The following is a 19,673-nucleotide window of genomic DNA, read 5'->3' as shown; positions in this document are numbered from 1 at the left end:
GTAAACAAGTACATGAGATAATGATAATATGTAATACTTGCCATGAAGGCAATAAACAGCATGTTGTGAGAGATCTGGATGGTGGCCAAAGGAGGTAGTCAGGGAGGACTTCTCTGAAGTGGTGACACTGATACTGTGATTTAAAGGATGCAGGTGAGCCAGTAATGTCCATATGGATGGAAGCAAATTCCAGGAGGAGGGAACAGTGAGTAGAGGTAGTAAAAGGAGGTCATTGTACTTGGGGCTGAAATTAGGGGAATATTCCCTACTGGCTCAGTGGTAAAGAATTCACTTGCAATGTAGGAGATATGGGTTTGGTCCCTGGGTCGGGAAGATCCCCTGGAAAAGGAAATGGCAACCCACTATAGTATTCTTGCCTGGGAAATCCCATGGACAGAAGAGGCTGGCAGGCTACAGTCCAATGGGTCTCAAGAGTCGGACACGACTTAGCAACCTAACCACCACCCTCAGGGAGACCCTGGCCTGTTCTGGGATCTTTATGGCCATTACAATGAGCTGATGCAAAAGAAAGCCACAGGAACATTTTGAGTAATAAAGAGATCTGATCTACATGCTCCCATTTACATTTTTAAAGGCTTATTTTGGCTCCTTGAGAAAAATGTATCCGAGGGGACAAGAGCTGAAACAGAGAGCCCCAAGAGGTTGGTGGGGCCATCCAAGGCAGAGGGGGTGGCAGCTTGATGTGGTGGATGATATGAAGATGGGGAGAAGTAGGCATACTCGAGTATGTTTGCAGGTAAAACTCACAGGACTTGGATAAGGACTGAACAACTAGAAGAGACAAATCAAGGATAAACCCTAGGTTTTTGGCTTCAGTAATGCTGGAGAGCACTGCTATGCACTGGGGTGAGAAGTCTGATGGAGGAACAGACTTGGGGAAGAGGAAGAGGATCAAGAGGGTCTGACAAAAGTCTAGGCTGAGGTTCCTATTTAACATCCAAGTGAAGATGTTAAGAACAGGGAAGTGGATATGAAGTCTGGGTTTGAAATATTGATAAGAGACCATCAGCGTGTGAATTCAAAGCCAAAAGTCAGGATGAATTCCTCTAGGAACAGTGGGTGGATAGACAAGAAGAAGACCTAAAATAAAAAATAGGTAGAGAAAGCACCAGGAACTGGAATATAGAAAGTCATGAGTATATGCTGTTTTAGGAAGAAGAGGGGAATGTGATTAACGTTGATCCTGAAAATTCGAGCAAGATGAAGTCAGAGAAATAGATCTTGAATTAAGTAACCTAGAAAATAGCAATTACAGTAAAAATGAAGCCAGATTGAAGTTAGGTGAAGAATGAATGTGAGATAAAGTTCTAGGTGCAGCAAGAGTAGCAACTCATTTGAGGGGTTTGGGTGAAAAAAGAAAAGCGGAATGAGAGGTAACTGAAGGGGAGATACAGAAGTGCACAGAAGCTTGTAGTTTTTGCCCATTTACAAACAGATATTTAATACAGAACTGGTTTAAATGCATTGTGATACATCTACACAATAGAATTATACAGCTATAAAACATAATGAGTAAGATGTGTACCTTTAAGTGAGAAAGGCAAGTGCAGAATAATTCTAGTATGCTACCTTTGTTTTCAAAAGGGGAAAATGAGCATATTTATTTGCATTTGTAACTACATCTATGCATAAAGTATTTCAAGAAAGATATGCTAGATGGTGAAAATGCTGCCTGGACAGGCACCCTACAGAAGAGAATGAAGTAATTTGAGCACACTTGGGAAAGGGAGGATCTCCTTTGTAAACCTTTTTGTACCTTTCAAAACTTGAATGATGCAAATGCATCACCTTTCCAAAAATTAAATAAATAGCCTCTGCTGGAACATGTTTTGGTGACCAAGCAGAGATAGAAATCATTTGATGGTGCTGGAAATAGAAATGATAACTAAGGGGTGACATGTACTAGGAGTGAGAGCAGGTGGGTATCAGAATCCCCGTGAAAGAAACTCCCTTGGCCACGAGCAGGACTCTTGTTCCTGTATAGTAGAAGGTTAACAGGCAGGTTTGTACATTTGGTGATGGGGGAATAAAGGTGTTTTGCTCAGATGGTATTTATTTTGTGAATGAAGGAAGAGACATCAGTTGGGTGCAGAGAAATGAAAGAGGTAGGGAAAGTTTCATGGTCTCAAAAGATGAGCCATACCCCCTAGGGAAAAAGAATATAATTGATGAGTAAGATTGAGTGATCACAAATTGAAACCAACAGTAGTTACTCTGGTTGTTTAATGTTTTCCAGTCACAATGAACTGGCCAGGGGTGTGTCAAGTCAGGGGGTGGTTGAAATGTTACCATTTCCAGTCTGATGGAGGCCAAGCAGGGCAGAAGTTTAGGATATCTGCATCTATGATTCAGGAAAGGACCTTGGAATCTATCTGGATAAACTGGAGAAGACCAGGATAAAGGCCTGTTATATCCAGGATAAAGGATAGCTAAAAATAGGAGGATCCAACAAATTGGAGATGTCATGATACGGATGAATTGTTGCAATGGAGGTACACAGCTCTCTCAAAAGAGAGTGACAGGACTTCTCTGCTGGGCTAGTAGTTAAGAATCTACCTGCCAATGAAGGGATCATGGGTTGGATCCCTGGTCCAGGAAGATTCCACATGTGGGAGAGCAACTAAATCTATCACTGCTACTGCTGAAGCCCCTGCACCCTAGAGCCAGTGCTTTGCAACGAGAGGCCACTGCAATGAGAAGCCCTCACACTGCAACTAGAGAAAGCCCAAGGACAGCAAGGAAGATCCAGGGCAGCCAAAATCAATGAATTAATTCATCAAAGAAGAAAGAGAGTGACCCAGAAGGACAGGCAATGGTGACTAAGAATGAGAGCTAGAAGGAGTGACGACAGACCAGAACACAACCAAGCAAGGAGATGGCTGAGGCAGATGGTGGAAAATGATGGTTTCAAACATGTGTGCCTGCTCAGTCATGCCTGACCCTTTGTGACCCCATGGACTATAGCCTGCCAAGGTCCTCAGTCCATGGAATTTTCCAGTCAAGAATACTGGAATGGGTTGCCATTTCCTCCTCCAGGGGATCTTCCTGACACAGGGATCAAACCCACATCTCCTGCATTGCCAGGCAGATTCTTTAAACACTGAGCCAGGTACCAAACAGGCCCCCCCTCTGCCCCCCAACGTCCCCCCCACCACACACACAGACTGGGCTGTTGAATGGGGCCTTGGGATGAGAGCAAGACAAAGAGCTGAGCACTGAAATCCTCCATAACCGTGCAGGGAGGAGCGGTGATGGCTGGACAGCTGAAGTGGGTAGTAGAAGTCGAGCTTCACCTGAGTGGGGCTTTGTAAGGAGCAAAGACAGATGGTTTGGAAGCCATAATGCTAGGGGAAGGGACAGGAGGAGGAGATATCTACAGAGAGGCTTGTGTGCTAGTCCCTGCGGGGACATAGGGCCTGTACTATCTTCAGGGAACAGAGCAGTTGCAGGAGGACTGAGAAGAGTTTGAGAAGACCCAGGCGTTTCCTGAGAAGGCCTGTGTCCCTGCGGGCACAGTGACATGTAACTGATAGACATCTCCTACCTTCTTTGACCTCATTTCTTTCTTACCCAGCCAAACAGCCACACCTTCGCACCTGGAGCTAAGGTTCTTATCCTTTGACCTGAAGCCCCTGGCTCACCACAGATTCACAGTGGTGCCAGGTGGAGGTTGGCCGTGGCTGCCTGGATTTCTGTGGGTTGGAGGACATCACCTAGCAACTTGCAGTTTTTTTGGGTGGTGACAGAGTATAGCCCAGGGGAAAAGAGATTCCATGGGAGCCATGTAAGGTAAGGATTATACTGACAAATTGTTGTCAAAGTTGAGCATACCATTGTGCCCACATGCAAATAGGTACAGAAAGCCTCCCTTGGGCACCTGGGCTTTTGCGCAATAGGTATGTAGGCCTTTGCCCTTACTCAGAGCTAATTAATGCACCTTAGTACGTTAGGAGACTACAGATGAAATTAAGATGCTTGCTCCTTGGAAGAAAAGCTATGACAAACCTAGACAGCATATTAAAAGCAAAGACATGACTTTGCTGACAAAGGCCCGTATAGTCAAAACTATGGTTTTTTCCAGTAGTCATGTGTGATGTGAGAGGTGAACCATAAAGAAGGCTGAGCTCCGAAGAATTGATGCTTTTGAACTGTGTTGTTGGAGAAGACTCTTGAGAGTTTCTTGGACAGAGAGGAGATCAAACCAGTCAATCTTAAAGGAAATGAACTCTGAATATTCATTGGAAGGACTGATGCTGAAGCTGAAGCTGCAATACTTTGGCCACCTGATGGGAAGAGCCAACTCATTGGAAAAGACCCTGATTCTGGGAAAGATTGAGGGCAGGAAAAGGGGGCAACAAAGGATGAGATGGTTGGTTGGCATCACTGACTCAATGGACATAAATTGACGCAAAAACTCCAAGAGATAATGAAGGACAGGGAAGCCTGGTGTGCTGCAGCCCATAGGGGCCACAAAGAGTTGGACATAACTGAGCAACTGATCAACAACAAAGTACATTAGATTGGGTTGCCACTAGGTTGGGTTGTCACTGGTGGTGTAGACTGTGCGATAAAAGTGCTATCGAGAATGAGGAGAGGAGGAAGGAATTATGTCAAACTGTTCTCCAATTCTAAAACTAGAAGGAGGACACAGGAAGGGACCCATCACTCATTTCCTGTAGCGGTCAATTCATAAGGTGTGAGGCCTCAGGGTCCTGAGGAAGTCCTTGTGGAGTGTCTGAGTCATACATCCCAAGGGCCTGAAGCAATGAAGAAGTTTATCTTAAGAGCCTCAGTCATCAGGGTCCTCACCATTGGAAAATGACTTGAAGAGCTTGAGAGCTTAAAGGCTTAATTATACATACACTAAACAGCCCTTGCAGCTAATACTTCCTGCCTGAGACAGACTGAAAACCAGAAAGCCTTTTAAAAACTTGCCACCTCTTTTTCCTGTGCCCCCAAACTCTGCAACTCTAATAAAATCCCAAAGAGACCTAATATCAAGCCATTCCTTGCTTTATCACTCATTTCATGGTCTTGCATGTATCTTGGACCTGAGTAAATCAAGCATCTTGGCTCATCTCAGAGTTTCTAGCTTGAGTATCAGCTCTAATCTCTAGCATACAAGGTTCTGAGTTCAGGCTCTGTCTGAACCTGGCTTTCTTCTCTCTCAAGGTCACAGACTCATCTTTAACTGCGGCGAATTCTAGGCCAAATTTCAGCTCAAGTAGAACCCGATCAGAGAGCCTGGACCACAGCTAGTGCACAACAAGGGCTGTTTTTCTTCTTCTATGATCATATCCTCACCAGTCTTGAGGCATTCTTACAAGCTTGTAATCTTGGCATTTTCCCCACTCTTTATTCTGGCTGAGCCTCTTAATATTGCTAACAGGATATACAGAAGTGGTCGAATTTTTCTTCCCTTCCTCTATTGGTAGTTAGACTGTTGCAGCTGGAGGGATCAGAGAATTGGATTTACTATAATGATTAAATATAAAGTGTAAGAGCAAAGAGTCCAAGAGTCCCTTGGACCACAAGGAGATCCAACCAGTCCATCCTAAAGGAGATCAGTCCTGAGTGTTCATCGAAAGGACTAATGTTGAAGCTGAAACTCTAATACTTAGGCCATCTTATGTGAAGAACTGACTCATTTGAAAAGACCATGATGCTGGGAAAGATTGGAGATGGGAGGAGAAGGGGATGACAGAGGATGAGATGGTTGAATGGCATCACTGACTCAATGGACATGAGTTTGGGTAAACTCTAGGAGTTGGTGATGGCAGGGAGGCCTGGCGTGCTGCAGTCCATGGGGTTGCAAAGAGTCAGACATGACTGAGTGACCGAACTGAACTAAACTGAACTGAACTCTGAGAGCAAATCAGGGGTGAGATGCTAACTCATTGCTGTGGTTAGAAGTGAAGATATGTAGGCAATATTGGGAGAGGTTTCATCTGGGGTGAAAAGTTGCTCAGTCATGTCTGACTCTTTGCAATCCCATGGACTATACGGTACATGGAATTCTCAAGGCCAGATTACTGGAATGGGTACACTTTCCCTTCTCCAGGGGATATTCCCAACCCAGGAATCAAACCAGGATTTCCTGCATTGCAGGCGGATTCTTTACAAACAGAGATATCTGGGAAGCCTCAACTGGGGTAGTGTTGCAGAAAAGAGAATTGACATGAGAGGATGGTCACAACCCAGATCACATCCAGATCCTCAGGACAGCTGCTAGGTGTGGGCTCTTGGCTTCGTGTAGGAAAGAATTCAAGAACGAAATAATAGAGTGAAAGAAGGTTTTATTCATGAAGATACACACTCTGTAGACAAACAGTGGGTTGTCTCAGAAGACAAGAGAGACAGCAGGATATGGGGTTGTCATTTATTATGGGAGGTGGGGGTTACATAGTCTAATGAGTGGGAGGAGTATTGCAGATATTTTGGGGAAGGGGTGGGGATTTCCAGGAATTGGGCCACCATCTACTTTTTGACCTTTATAATCGTGGTGCAGGTGGATGTATCATTTAGCTTGCTGGTGTGTTAGAATGATCACAGTATACTGAGGCTCAAGGTCTGGTGGAAGTCAACTTGTCTGCCGTCTTGGACCTGTTTGGCTTGAATCAGCTTATATTGTGTCCTCGGGCTTTGTCATTTAGAGACTGTGCCTTGCCCCCTCTGTCTCAGTAGGGCAGATTTGCACCAAAAGGTATGGCACTAGCTCTTGATGGTTTATGAAAATGTAGCTCTCCACCAGTCAGAGCATACTGGCAATAAGGAGCAAAGGAGCAGTGCAGGCCTGGACTTCTGCCGCAGGCTCAAAAATGTAGGAATACCCTCGGCCTTGGAATAATCAGATAAAAGGATACCTCATGTTGTTCTAGTTTCCACGGGCACCCCTCTGTTCCCAGGATAAAAGGGCTTGGCCGAACAAAGGATTACATGGCAGAATCCCAGTTCATTGCTAGGAACCGGTCATGCTGGAGAAAGTATGACTCTAGACAAGGGAGTGACGTGAATGGCCTAAGGGATCTTCCAGAGCACATGAGGCCTTTCTCCTCAGTTCTAGTACTCCCTTCAGGCAGAATGATTTTTTTAAAAAAATAAAATAGAGAAAAATTCAGTGGGAGGAAAATGAACCTCATGTCATTGTAGGGTATTTAGCCAGCTACTCAATGTTTGTCTTGACAGCCACATGGAGATGCCGAGCTGGGGGAAGCTTTAATGCTGATGACAAATGCGTGTGCATGCTAAGTTGCTTCAGTTATGTCTGACTCTGTGTGACCCTATGGACTACAGCCTGCCAGGCTCCTCTGTCCCTGGGATTCTCCAGTCAAGAATACCAGAAGGGGTTGATATGTTCTCCTCCAGGCAATCTTCCCAACCTAGGCATCCAACCTGCATCCCATAAGTCTATCTGCATTGGCAGATAGGTTCTTAACCACTATCACCACCTGGGAAGTCCCAGTGCTGATGACAACCTATGTAATAAACACAGCTACCCTACTAGCCCTGGCCCCAGAGGAAGACCTCTCTGAATAGGTGCTACTTGAACAATGCCTCCCCTTGGCTCTTCCCAGTACTTGTAAAAGTCCTAATTACTCACTATTCTCATTTTCTATAGGTTCATTCTCTCTGATCTGGTAAAACTGAAATTTTATTGAGTGACCATTATTTTCATTGGGAGGATATGCAGGTAGAAGGTATGTGTATTGATTTGCATTTATGTAGTAAATAGAGCTTCCAACACAAGAACACTAAATTGGGCCTTGAATCTAAATATCATGTGATTCTCATTACAATTAGCTGGAGCCCTACTTGTACATCCATAACCAAGTAATGGTAGCATGAATTGCAGAATTAGCTCATTAGACAGCCACTTCAATCTTCCTCCAGAAATGGTGAAATTGTACAGCTGATAAGATCACAGGTCTTAAATAGCAAAGAAAAACATGAAATTTAGTTTACTCAATCTCTAAGCAGTTTAGGATTCACATATTGCAATACTATATATAAAGTAAATCAATAACAAGGACCTTCTATATAGCACAGGGAACTATACTCAATATCTTATAATAATGCATAATAGAAAAGAATCTGAAAAAGAATATATATATATGCATGTATATGTATAATTGAATCACTTTGCTGTATATTTGAAACTAACACAACACTGCAAATTAACTGTACTTCAATTTAAAAACTTTTTTTACATACAAAAATAAAAAAAAGAACTACAGTGTGTCTTTTTGGTATTTGACAGCCATAGAGCATATTTTTCTGTTCCAAGGGTTAGATGCATAAAGTACAAAAGCAAGGGAAAGAACCACAACCAAACCAATATTTCCCCTAAGATTGAAAAAACAAAAAAGATACCACTTCATAATACATGATACAACTCCCACCCTTAGCAAAGCAATATTTTAAAACTAAAATTATATTGTAATTAGCCTTTCAAACATGTGAACACTTCAATATAGGAGTCCATTAATAATCTAACTGCTGCTGCTACAAAGCTTGTTCCTCCCACACGTGTAACTTAATTAAACTCAGGGCCTCATATTCCAAGCGTCAGTCAGTCATGAAGAACAGGTGGCTCCCAACTTACAGATAATGCAAAGATGGATCTTACTCTGACTTCACACGTCCAGAGGAAATAATCTAAATGTCTTCCTTGTTCTTTCTTCTGGCAATTTCTATTTCAAACACATATTTGCTTCTACTATATAGGATTTAAAGTTGAAGCACGACCTAGGACAAGTCTAATGAAAATTAAATGTATGTTTATTTAATGGCCTGAGTCACTCCTCGTACAAAGATTGAAACACACCCTTTCTTACAGAGCTAGAAGGTTAGGATGAGAATCACTGGGTAGTGTGATTTCAAGGACTCACACAGGAGATGACAAATAAAAGCAGTAACCTCTAAGAATCTTTTCCCTCTTCTCAAATGTGCTAAAAGTCAGGGAAATCAATGCAAAAGGCTAGAAAAGCAGGTGTGACTGGATTGAGTGAGACGCTGAATGTAGGTATGGTAGGGATGTGTGGGGTTCACTGGAGAAGGCATGCCTGGTCTAGACAGTGGCCTCTGTCCCACCCAGCAGGTCCTTCACTAGAACCTGGTTGCCAGATCATCTGATGCTTTAGGAGAAATAGGAATTCCAATTTTTAGGTGAAATCTTTTAATTAAAAAAATATGGCAGCTAATTAAAAATATAAAAGCCATTATTGGGACAAACCAACCTTTGCTGATAAAGTTCTGTATAGTCCAAGCTACAGTAGCTTAGCTGGTAGAGAATCTTCCTGCAATTCAGGAGACCCCAGTTTGGTTCGTGGGTTGGGAAGATCCCCTGGAGAAGGGATAGGCTACCCCCTCCAGTATTCTTGGGCTTGGTGGCTCAGACAGTAAAGAACCCACCTGCAATGTGGGAGACATGGGTTTGATCCCTGGGTTGGGAGGATCCCCTGGAGAATACCCACTCCAGTATTCTAGCCTAGAGAATTCCATGGACTATATACTCCATGGGGTCACAAAGAGTCGGACATGACTGAGCTACTTTCACTTTCACAGTTTTTCCAGTAGTCATGTGTGGATGTGACAGTTGAACCATAAAGAAGGCTGAACACCAAAGACTTGATGCTTTTGAACTGTGGTGTTGGAGAAAACTCTTAAGAGTCCCTTGGATAGCAAGGAGATCAAACCAATCAATCCTAAAGGAAATCAACCCGGAATATTCATTGGAAGTACTAACGCTGGAGCTGAAGCTCCAATAATTTGGCCACATGATGCGAAGAGCCGACTCATTGGAAAATACCCTGATGCTGGGAAAGATTGAAGGCAGGAGGAGAAGGGGACGACAGAGGATGAGATGGCTGGATGGCATCACCAACTCAATAGACATGACTTTGAGCAAGTTCTGGGAGATGGTGAAGGACAGGGAAGCCTGGTGTGTTGCAGTCCATGGGGTCGCAAAGAGTCAGACACAACTTGGCAACTAAACAACAACAACAAACATTGTATAGGCTTAGACTCATCTTTGAGGACTTCTGCTGATTAAGACTTTCATCTGCTTTGCTGTCTAAGAAGGGAGATGTTTGAGGTTATTAAGCAGACATGCTTATCCATAATCTGAGATAAGCTTGATTAAATCCATAATCTGAGAAGAAGCTTTAAGACAGGAGAAGATGTCCTACCAGTAAGTGGATGAGAAATGTGTCTGAAGGTACCAAGCCTCGAAAGTCAGAGGAGAGAGTCTATCACAATTAAAAGATACCAGTCACAAAGGTGACAGGGATACAATGGCACAGAAAGAGAGCTAAAGTCCATCTCCACATTCTCACTGAGCAGATTTGGCACTGTGCTACCCCTGTTGACACCGATGGCTTTGAAGGCAGCACTACCCTTGTGCACCCAGCCTTTCATTGGCTCATCTTCATGTCCTCCATCAAGCACCTAAATCTCCAGGGTTTTCTCTCAGCCTGGACAGAGAGCCAGAGTGTTAATCCTATCTGCCCTCCAAAGAACAGCCTTCAGGTGATAATAGATGGGAAGTGGGACATGAATGCCCCAGTTTCCCCACTTCTAGGGTGGACCACTCATACTATCCAAAGAGCCTCCCTGTAGCATTGAGCTGAAGCAGCAATAGTGGTCACGTGTTCATGGGGCACCCTGTACTGTCTCCCATCCTGTCTTCTTTCTCCACTCCCTCCCTGGTACTTCCTAGGATCATCTCTCAAATCAGTTAAACACAAATCCATGTTTCAGGTTCTGCTTCTGGAGGAAACCAAGCTAAGACTGTGCATCGCCATGAGACCACCTCCTCTACGTCTTGCTTGTCTTAGCTGACCTGAGGTCTTGGAAGAGGTTTTTCTATGACTTGAGTCAGTAGTAAGTGTCCTCCTATGCACAAAATGGGGGTTATTTTATAAGAGCTGCTACTCTAAGCTTAAAGTATTGCTATGGAGATCACAGAAGAAAATGTTCATTAATGTCCCTTATATGTTGGAAAGTGTTACACAGATGTGATTTTTAGACGTCTTCTTGTTACTAAGATGTAGTAATGGTGTGTCTCCAGGAGCCAAGATGGGAGTGATGACAACGGAAGGATGAGCAAGGTGGGCTGCTTTGCTGAACTGCCTGGTGAGTCTCAAAACAAAAACGCCTGGCTGCATGTGGCAGCTTTTATTAGATGCCTTCAAATTTATGATGCTGCAACAAGGTCCATCAAGGTGGCGCTGTGGAGGCATGTACTATTTACAATGTATTTAATGCGTTTGGAAACTGAGTTATTGTTCCCAGGACTGGGGAAAGATGAGAGTGGCTGACACAAGGCATAAAACCACAGCTTCGCAGAGAATTTCATCTGCGTAAACTACAGTGACTAATTTAAACAATGAAGTATTTAGTGCTTCTGAGCCTATTTATAGTAGAAAATTAATGGGTCTTTTACACTTGATTTAATGGCCTTTTAAAGAGAATAAGTATAATCATGCCACCATCAAGGGAATGAGTGATATTTACAGATTGAATGATGATTAACTATAGGAAGAAGGGGACAAATTTTTCTCTAGCACTTTGACAGGTAAGGTAGCCTTGAGCTTTAGCTGGAAATAAATAACTTATATTTGTGGGTATGTATCTGTGTGAAGCTGGAGTCTTTAAACACTGTGGGCAGCAGGCAGAATGCATGGACTTTTTACCTCTTATAGCAGCCAAAATTTCCTTTTTAGGGTTTCTTTTATTAGAGCATGGTTTCAGGTGATTTGCTCTTTTTTTTCCTCATAATGCTAGGTATTCTCCCCCTCAACCCTTGAACATAGGCATTCTATTCATGAGAAAAACCCCTAAAGATCTATTAACACTTAAGGTTTTCCACTGACTTTACAACTTGCCCCTAGCTTTGACAGTTTTCAGCAAAGTATTGTATGCAAAAGGGAGTCTTGTTAAAACATTTAAATATGAAGATAGGCCTACATCAGGTTTCCTTAATGTGGGCACTGTTTTAATTTAAGGCTGAAAACTCTTTGGTTATGGGGCTATCCTACACACTGTGGATGTTTACATGTCCTGGAGTGTGAATCAGAGAGTGGTTGTAAACTGTGTTTAAGAGATTGGGGGTTTGGGGTTAGCAGATGCAAGCTATTATATATAGGATGGATAAACAACAAGGACCTACTTATAGCACAGGGAACTATATTCAATGAAGTGAGGTGAACTCAGGAGCATGCTCAGTTGTGGCTGACTCTTTGCAACTCCGTGGCCTGTAGCCTGCCATATTCTGTACTAAACCATAAAAGAAAAGAACATGAAAAAGAATGTACATATATATATATATGTATATATATATATTTATGTATAACTGAATTACTTTTCTGAACAATAGACATTATCACAACATTGTAAATCAGATATACTTTAATAAAAAAGTACTTCCACTTGGGGCTTGCTGGGGTATATTGAGACATGTCTGAGAGACAGAGGATGTGATGGGACCAGCTCTGCCAGTCCCTTAGGTAGTCTCTGGACAATACTGTTTCCTCATCTGCTATGTAGTACCTACCCTTACAGAGTCCTGTGAGAATTAGAATAGAAAATTGCTATCTAATGAACATTTACTGTGTTCTAGGCCCAGTTCTAGGTGTTTCGGATGAATCAATTCATTTAATTCCCATATCAGTCTATCGGGTAGATACTATAATTATCCCCATTTTAGAGCTGAGGGAACGTAAAACCATTTGGTTGTAATTTCAGGGGCTCCAAAGAGCTCCAGTACCATAGTCCTTTATGTCTCAGCATAGAGAAGAATTCAGTGAGAACAAAGCTGATAGGTAGATAAGTGATTTATTAGAATAGGATGTTTGTGAGGCTCACAAGCAGGTGGGTGAGAAATGCCACACCCTGAGAACTTAGTGGGCTACAGTTTTATAATCAAAGGAAAAGTTGGGAGGGGGAGAACACCTTCTATGTCTTTCTGGAGTAAACCTCATGTTTCCAAAATCAGCTCCTCCTCCAGGTTGGGTAGGGAAGTTTTCTTGTCCCTACATGGTCAAGCTAGGTTCACAAATTGTTTTTTATGTGTGCAGAGAGCATATCCTAGGGATCATGAACTTACTGAGCTCCCTGGGCAGGATGTGGGTCTCAAGCCACCATAGTTTTATTGTTTGGGGGCACGTCTTGTGCTTCTGTTGCATGGTTTTGTTGTTAGGCAAGCTTTCTTGGTTTTGTGGTTGAGCAAACCTGATTTCTCAAATAATCATTAATTTGCAGGTGGTTGTTGTTCAGCTGCTAAGTTGTGTCCGACTCTTTGCAACACCAGGGACTGTGGCACGCCAGGCTTCCCTGTCCTTCATTATTTCCCAGAGATTGCTCAAATTCATGTCCGTTGAGTCAGTGATGCAATCTAACTATCTCATCCTCTGCCGTTCTCTTCTCCTTTTGCCATCAATCTTTCCCAGCATCAGGGACTTTTCCAATGTGTTGGCTCTTCTTGTCAAGTGGCTAAGTATTGGAGCTTCAGTTTCCACATCAGTCCTTTCAATGAATATTCGGGGTTGATTTCTTTTAGGATTGACTGGTTTGATCTTGTTGCAGTCCCAGGGATTCTCAGAAGTCTTCAGAAGCCTCTGATACTTTTTCTACTTACAATCCCCTAATGGGATTAACTATTTAATTACCTACTTTGTCCCTTTGTCGCTTTCCTGGTGGCTAAGATGGTAAAGCGTCTGCCTACAATCTGACAGACCCGGGTTCAATCCCTGGGTCAGGAAGATCCCCTGGTGAAGGAAATGGCAACCCACTCCAGTACTCTTGCCTGGAAAATCCTATGGATGGAGAAGCCTGGTGGGCTATAGTCCATGGGGTCACAAAGAGTCGGACACGACTGAGCGATTTCACTCTCTTTCTTTCCTTTCTTTTGTCCCTTTACTCTGTCCCTATCAAATGGAGGGAATGATGTCATACAATAGTTTAGTGACAGAGGTGGACTATGAACCTAGGCACCATGGCTTTCAAGTCTTCATTTCTTCCTCCATATTACACAAGCCCCTCTAAGATTGAATGGATACAATAGTCCCCCGTCTATCTGTGGTGTTACTTTCCATAATTTCAACAGTTACTTGCAGTCAACCACTGTTTGAAAATATTAAATATAAAATTCCAGTAATAAAAAACTCAAGGTTTAAATTTCACACTGCCCTGAGTCACCTGATGAAGTCCCTCACCGCCTGACACCATCCTGCTAGGGATAATAGGAGTCACTTCTCTGTCCAGAGCATCCAGCTCGCTGGTCACTTAGTAGGCAATTTGGTTACTGTTGTAGTATCACAGTGCTTGTGATCAAATAACCCTTATCTTACTTAGTAATGGCCCTAAGTAGAAGAGCAGTGATGCTGGCAAATCAGTCATGCCAAAGATAAGACATAAAGTGCTTCCCTTAAGTGAGAAGATGGAAACTCTCAATCCAATAAGCAAAGAAAAAAAGATTGTGTGCTGAGGTTGCTAACAGCTACAGTAAGAATCTTCTATCCTTGCAATTGCAAAAACAGAAAAAGAAATTTGTGCCAGTTTTTCTGTCGCACCTCAAACTGCAAAAGTTATGGCCAGAGTGTGGGATAAGTGCGTGGTTATGATGGAGAAAATCATAAAATTTGTTAAATAAGATATTTTGAGAGAGACCACATTCACGTAACTTTTATTGCAGTATGTTGTGATAATAGTTCTATTTTAAATTTAGTTACTGTTGTTAATCTCTTACTGTGCTTAATTCATAAGTCAAACTTCATCGAAGGTATGCATTTTATGAAAAGACACAGTACATATAGGGTTGGGTATTATCCACAGTACCAGGCATCCATGGGAGGGGGGAGCGGATCTTGAATCCCCCCACCCAAATAACAGGGAACTATTGTATAACACTTTGTAAGGGTTAAAGCAAGAAATGCATTGTTTATAACCTTCCAGGGCATAGCCAGATCCTTCTCCCTTGGGCCAAAACATCTAAAACGTCCTAAACATCTTAGTAAGGAGCCTTGCTGCTTTGATATTTTTCATTTGCATTGTTTACTTTCCATTTCTACAGATTAAAATTCTATACATCCTTCGAGACCTAGCTCAAATGCCACTGCCTCCAAGGAGCCCCTCCCCTTAATTCCTTTTAATTACTGCCACAAGAGCTTCACACCTCCTTGGATCACCTTCACACATTATACTAATATTATGGAACTCATCATCCTCTAAAGCAGTGCTTATCCCCATTCTAACAGAAAACTCCTTGTGTTCATAAAGGATCCTCACAGTGACAAACTCTCACAGAAGCTGACACAGAACCTCACCGTTGTACCTATTGAAAGTGAAAGATTTCTAAATTAATGGAGAGAGTTCTAAATTGAGAGGATCATGGGATTCAACAACAATGATTTCTACCTGTAACCATTTATGTTTGAGTTTGAGTAAACTCCAGGAGATGGTGAAGGATGGGGAAGCCTGGTGTGCTGCAGTCCAATGGGTTGCAAAGAGTCAGACACATCTGAGTGACTGAGCAACAACCACCATGTACCTCCTCTGGGAGGTGGGTGGGGAGGATAAATCACTCTCCACAATAATTTCACTAAAGAGAGAAATCTTTAGCCTCTCCCTACACCCAGAAGCAGAGAAGATACAGATGCTGTAAGCACCTGATTTCAGAGCACAGAAATCAGCTGAGCACAGCTGCTTGCATAAAATAGTGAATGAATTCTGCTGAGTGAGCCATGGGTGACAAGAGTCCTGCAAGTTGTAATCTACCATATGCAACTCTCTCCTCAATCTAGGGAACACTTTCCTACTTGGCTGTTGTTGGGTCATTGCTGTTGAATACCACCTTACAACTGATGGATGATTTGCCACAGATGTTGAAAAATATCTCATTGATCACATTTTACCAACTGTTCAGGCAAGAGATCATGAGAGGAGAGAACGGTTGACAAGGGCCTGATGACTTTGCTTACAAAAGCTTTTTGTAGCTGTCATTATCTGGGATTTGCTCCTGTACTCTAGAGCGTCAATTTCTTAGAGAGATTGAACAGGGCTGCCAAAGGCATTCTTCTTTGTCAGATGTTGCACTTATTATTGAGTTTGTACCCAGGGAAACATTTATCTCTTGTGGCAGTGTTGCTGCCTTGCTTGCTTTTCTGATACCAGATCTGGTCCCAGTGAAGTTTAAGGAAGTCTTGTTAGGGCAGAAGGAGTGGGTGTTGAGTGAATGAGACCAATTAGCTTGAAGATGTGTGATCAGGGTGTCAGCACAGTAAATTGCCACAAGGTTGGAGAGTCAGAGGGCTTCCACAACTGGAGATGTTCCGAATTAACTCATTGAGATCACGAACTGTTTCTTAGATACACCTTTAGTTGCCTTTTATTCCAGACTGCTTCTCAAAGATGCAAGTCCACAAGAATTCTTTATTAATGAGAGGCAATAGCAACAAAGCAAGTAGTATTTGATTTCTTCGTGATTACATGGTGTTTGGGAATTTTTAATTCATTAATTAATTTTTAAATTTTTTTTAATGTGGGCCATTTTTAAAGTCTTTTTTGAATTTGTTACAATCTTGCTTCTGTTTTATATTTGGTTTTTTTGGCGGAGCGGCATGTAGTATCTTAGCTACACCAGGGATCAAACTTGTATGTAATCCCTGCACTGGAAGGTAAAGTCTTAACTACTGGACCACAAGGAAGGTCTGGGTTTTTTTGTTTTTGTTTTTTTTTTAAATAATAATCTAACTGCATCCTAATACAAAATATCATCATAACACACACAGTAAAATCCGAGATTCTGGTTAAAATGTCATTGTCTCATGGGTTATTTTTCCCTTTTCTATCTATCTTTATAATAACCAGGGGACCAGTACCCCCCTGAAAGAAGCAAAGTCTCTATCAATTGCATTATTAATTTCTAACTAATTGTGATATAAGACCATATTTTATGACGCAAGGGAGAGATAGAATGTAATTTCTACTTCTGATGCAAGAGGCAGAAATAGCCCAACTTTGATGAATGGTCAATGTTTGAGCATGCAAGTAGAAAAACCCTTCTCTTGCTTGTAAGTGTGATCCAGATGTGAGTGAAAACAAACAAATACCTAACTCTTAAGTATTCTAAGCTAAGGAACTCTGCTTAATTTTCTCCCCCAGGCACAGTCATATAAGGGGGAAAAAATAGCGCAGCAACTTGACAAGTTTTTCTTATTTTTTTCCAAAGGTTTATTTGTTGCAAGCAACCAACTTTCCTTCTATCTCTGACTTTTCACACCATGTGAATTCAGAACACAGCTCCTGTTTAAAAATAATATTTCTTCAGAATAGAAAAATAAACTTGCCTGTACATGGAACATTTCCAAAGTGAGAACATGAACAAACAGGTTTTTAATTTCAGGTGGAAAGTAGATCCTTTGGCCCAAATTTAATTGCAGATAAAAAACTCTCTTGTCTAGGACTTAACTAGTTACCATCCAATGATGGCTTATTTTATATACACAAATTAAAAGAAAGTATTTGTTTATAGAGGAAAGGGATAATTAGTCATATGCAACACACTGATACATTCGGAGATATTAGTATTTCAGAAATCAAGTAGCTGAGGAAATTTTTGTCATCATCTTACAGCTCAAGTACAAGATGACAGTCTCCTGCAAACAAGTAACATTAAAATGCTTTCCGTGTAGAAATCAACAACCTGAAGGGCTATACCTTACAGTGCTGAGTAGAGAACTGCTTGCATGACAGCTTCCAACCTCCATGAGAGTTTAATCCTTATGAACTGTATCTTTACCCATATGACTCTATTCCAACGAGCAAGAGTCTGACTTCCTGTTTTATAGTCTGCTGGGTTTTGAAAATTGGAAGCTCATTGTTCAATTAAGAACCAATTAATGTGACATTCCAGCATGAAAGAAGCATTGAGGCAAGAGGAACCCCTTGCAAACTAATCAGTTTAAAGTTTCATTGACTCACAATCTGCTGTGTTTTAAAGACATGAGTGTTTTGCATTCATATCCCCTCTACCTCTTGGAACTTGTCTGAGTTGATGAACTATGCAGGTTCAAGTTGGGCCAGGATCACATGGTGACCCTCCCAGAGCAGCCCAATTTCTGCAGAAATGTGCACCCCTTGTGTACCATCTCTCTCATGTTGGTACTGTCAGTGTTTCCCTGCTGATGCTTTTGTTTGCCATGTGACTCAAAAGATAAATGGTAACCGGAAACTCAAAAGGCATGCATCACAACCCAATTCTCTTGAGCACAGTTTGCGGCCCTGAACTTCAGTTTCCTCATCTCTTAAATGGAAGCAACAGGATCTATTAAATGGAACTAAGTGAAATATCTTGCTCACTACCAGAGAAGAATAAACCCTGGTTTTTTGAATAAATGCCAGCCTCAGCAATTAGTCCATCAACTTAAATTCTTCTTGCAGTTTCAATTAGATTGAGAACTCTTCCCTGGTTTCCACTCAGGCTGTTGTGCAACATTTCTGCAAGGCTAACAGCTGTCTTATTCCACCCCAGAGAGAGCTCTATTTCAGCTGCTCCTGCATTCGTAGTTCATAAAGCACTCCGGGATCTAGTGGGTGAAAGGCACTCTTTAGCATTTGCTAGTAGTAAATAAGGTATGGTAAAAAGGCAAGCAGTGATGATACTCTTTTTAACAAGTCACTCAACACTCTAGTTGCATTCACTCTATCAAGAACAAGTTGAATACCAAAGAATTTGAAGTGACAGATTTCATAGAGGATTTTTTTTTAATGTCCAAATCTCTCATAAAAGAAAAAAAAAACCAAAGATGGAAGTTCACAGTCTCTCAGCATCATCTCTCATTTCAAAATGAATGCACCAGGAGATATTCTACACTGCTGTTTGGCAGATTGATTTAACATCGTTTAAGGCAGCCTTTCAAATAATATTCTAAAAGAGATGGTTTTACCCACATTCTAGTCTGACCCAGAAAGCTATTAATATATTTGGTTCCTTTTTCCTTCATTCTGTCCATTCATTTCCATTGTCATTCAGCCATTCTCACCTCCCTCCACTGTGCTCCTGATATTAGGAGACCTCAAATACTGCCTCCGGTAAGTTCTCCTTAGAATCCCCTCTTGGCATCTCTGTTGCTTATTGTCCATTTGTACTCCTGCCCATCATTTTTCCTGCTCTGAGCCAGAGAGCCTAGCCCTGGTGCCTCCTTCACCCAGGCTTCCTTGACAGCTGGCATTAGGTTGGGTTTGGTCAATGGGATGTAGGAGGAGGGAGGCCCAGGTATTTCTTCCCCTTCTCTCCTCTCTACTCTGCCTCTTTCTTTTGCCAGGGGCTTCATCCCTCCATGCTATAGCTCCTAGTACCAGCTTCCAGAGCTGCAGCCAACATTTCCTCCCCTTGCCCTTCTTCCTAGCGGCAATAATGAAATCCTGCTGTTGCCAGTCTCTGCCTGCAGGTTTCTTTACTCCTGCTCATAACTCTGCCATAAGTCCTTTCATTTAATGATTTGAGCTGGACTCTGAGTCCTAGAGAGCTAGGACTCTGATTCTACTCCTTTTTATCTCACATACACACAAATGAAAAGACAAATACAAAAGTGTGTTGAATGTATTTGGGGCTTATATTATCTGATTTGAATTGATTGACTATGGCCTGAGCT

The sequence above is a fragment of the Odocoileus virginianus genome, chromosome 30, assembly GCF_023699985.2.
Source record: "Odocoileus virginianus isolate 20LAN1187 ecotype Illinois chromosome 30, Ovbor_1.2, whole genome shotgun sequence".
NCBI lineage: Eukaryota > Metazoa > Chordata > Mammalia > Artiodactyla > Cervidae > Odocoileus > Odocoileus virginianus.
This window is presented reverse-complemented; position numbering follows the sequence as displayed.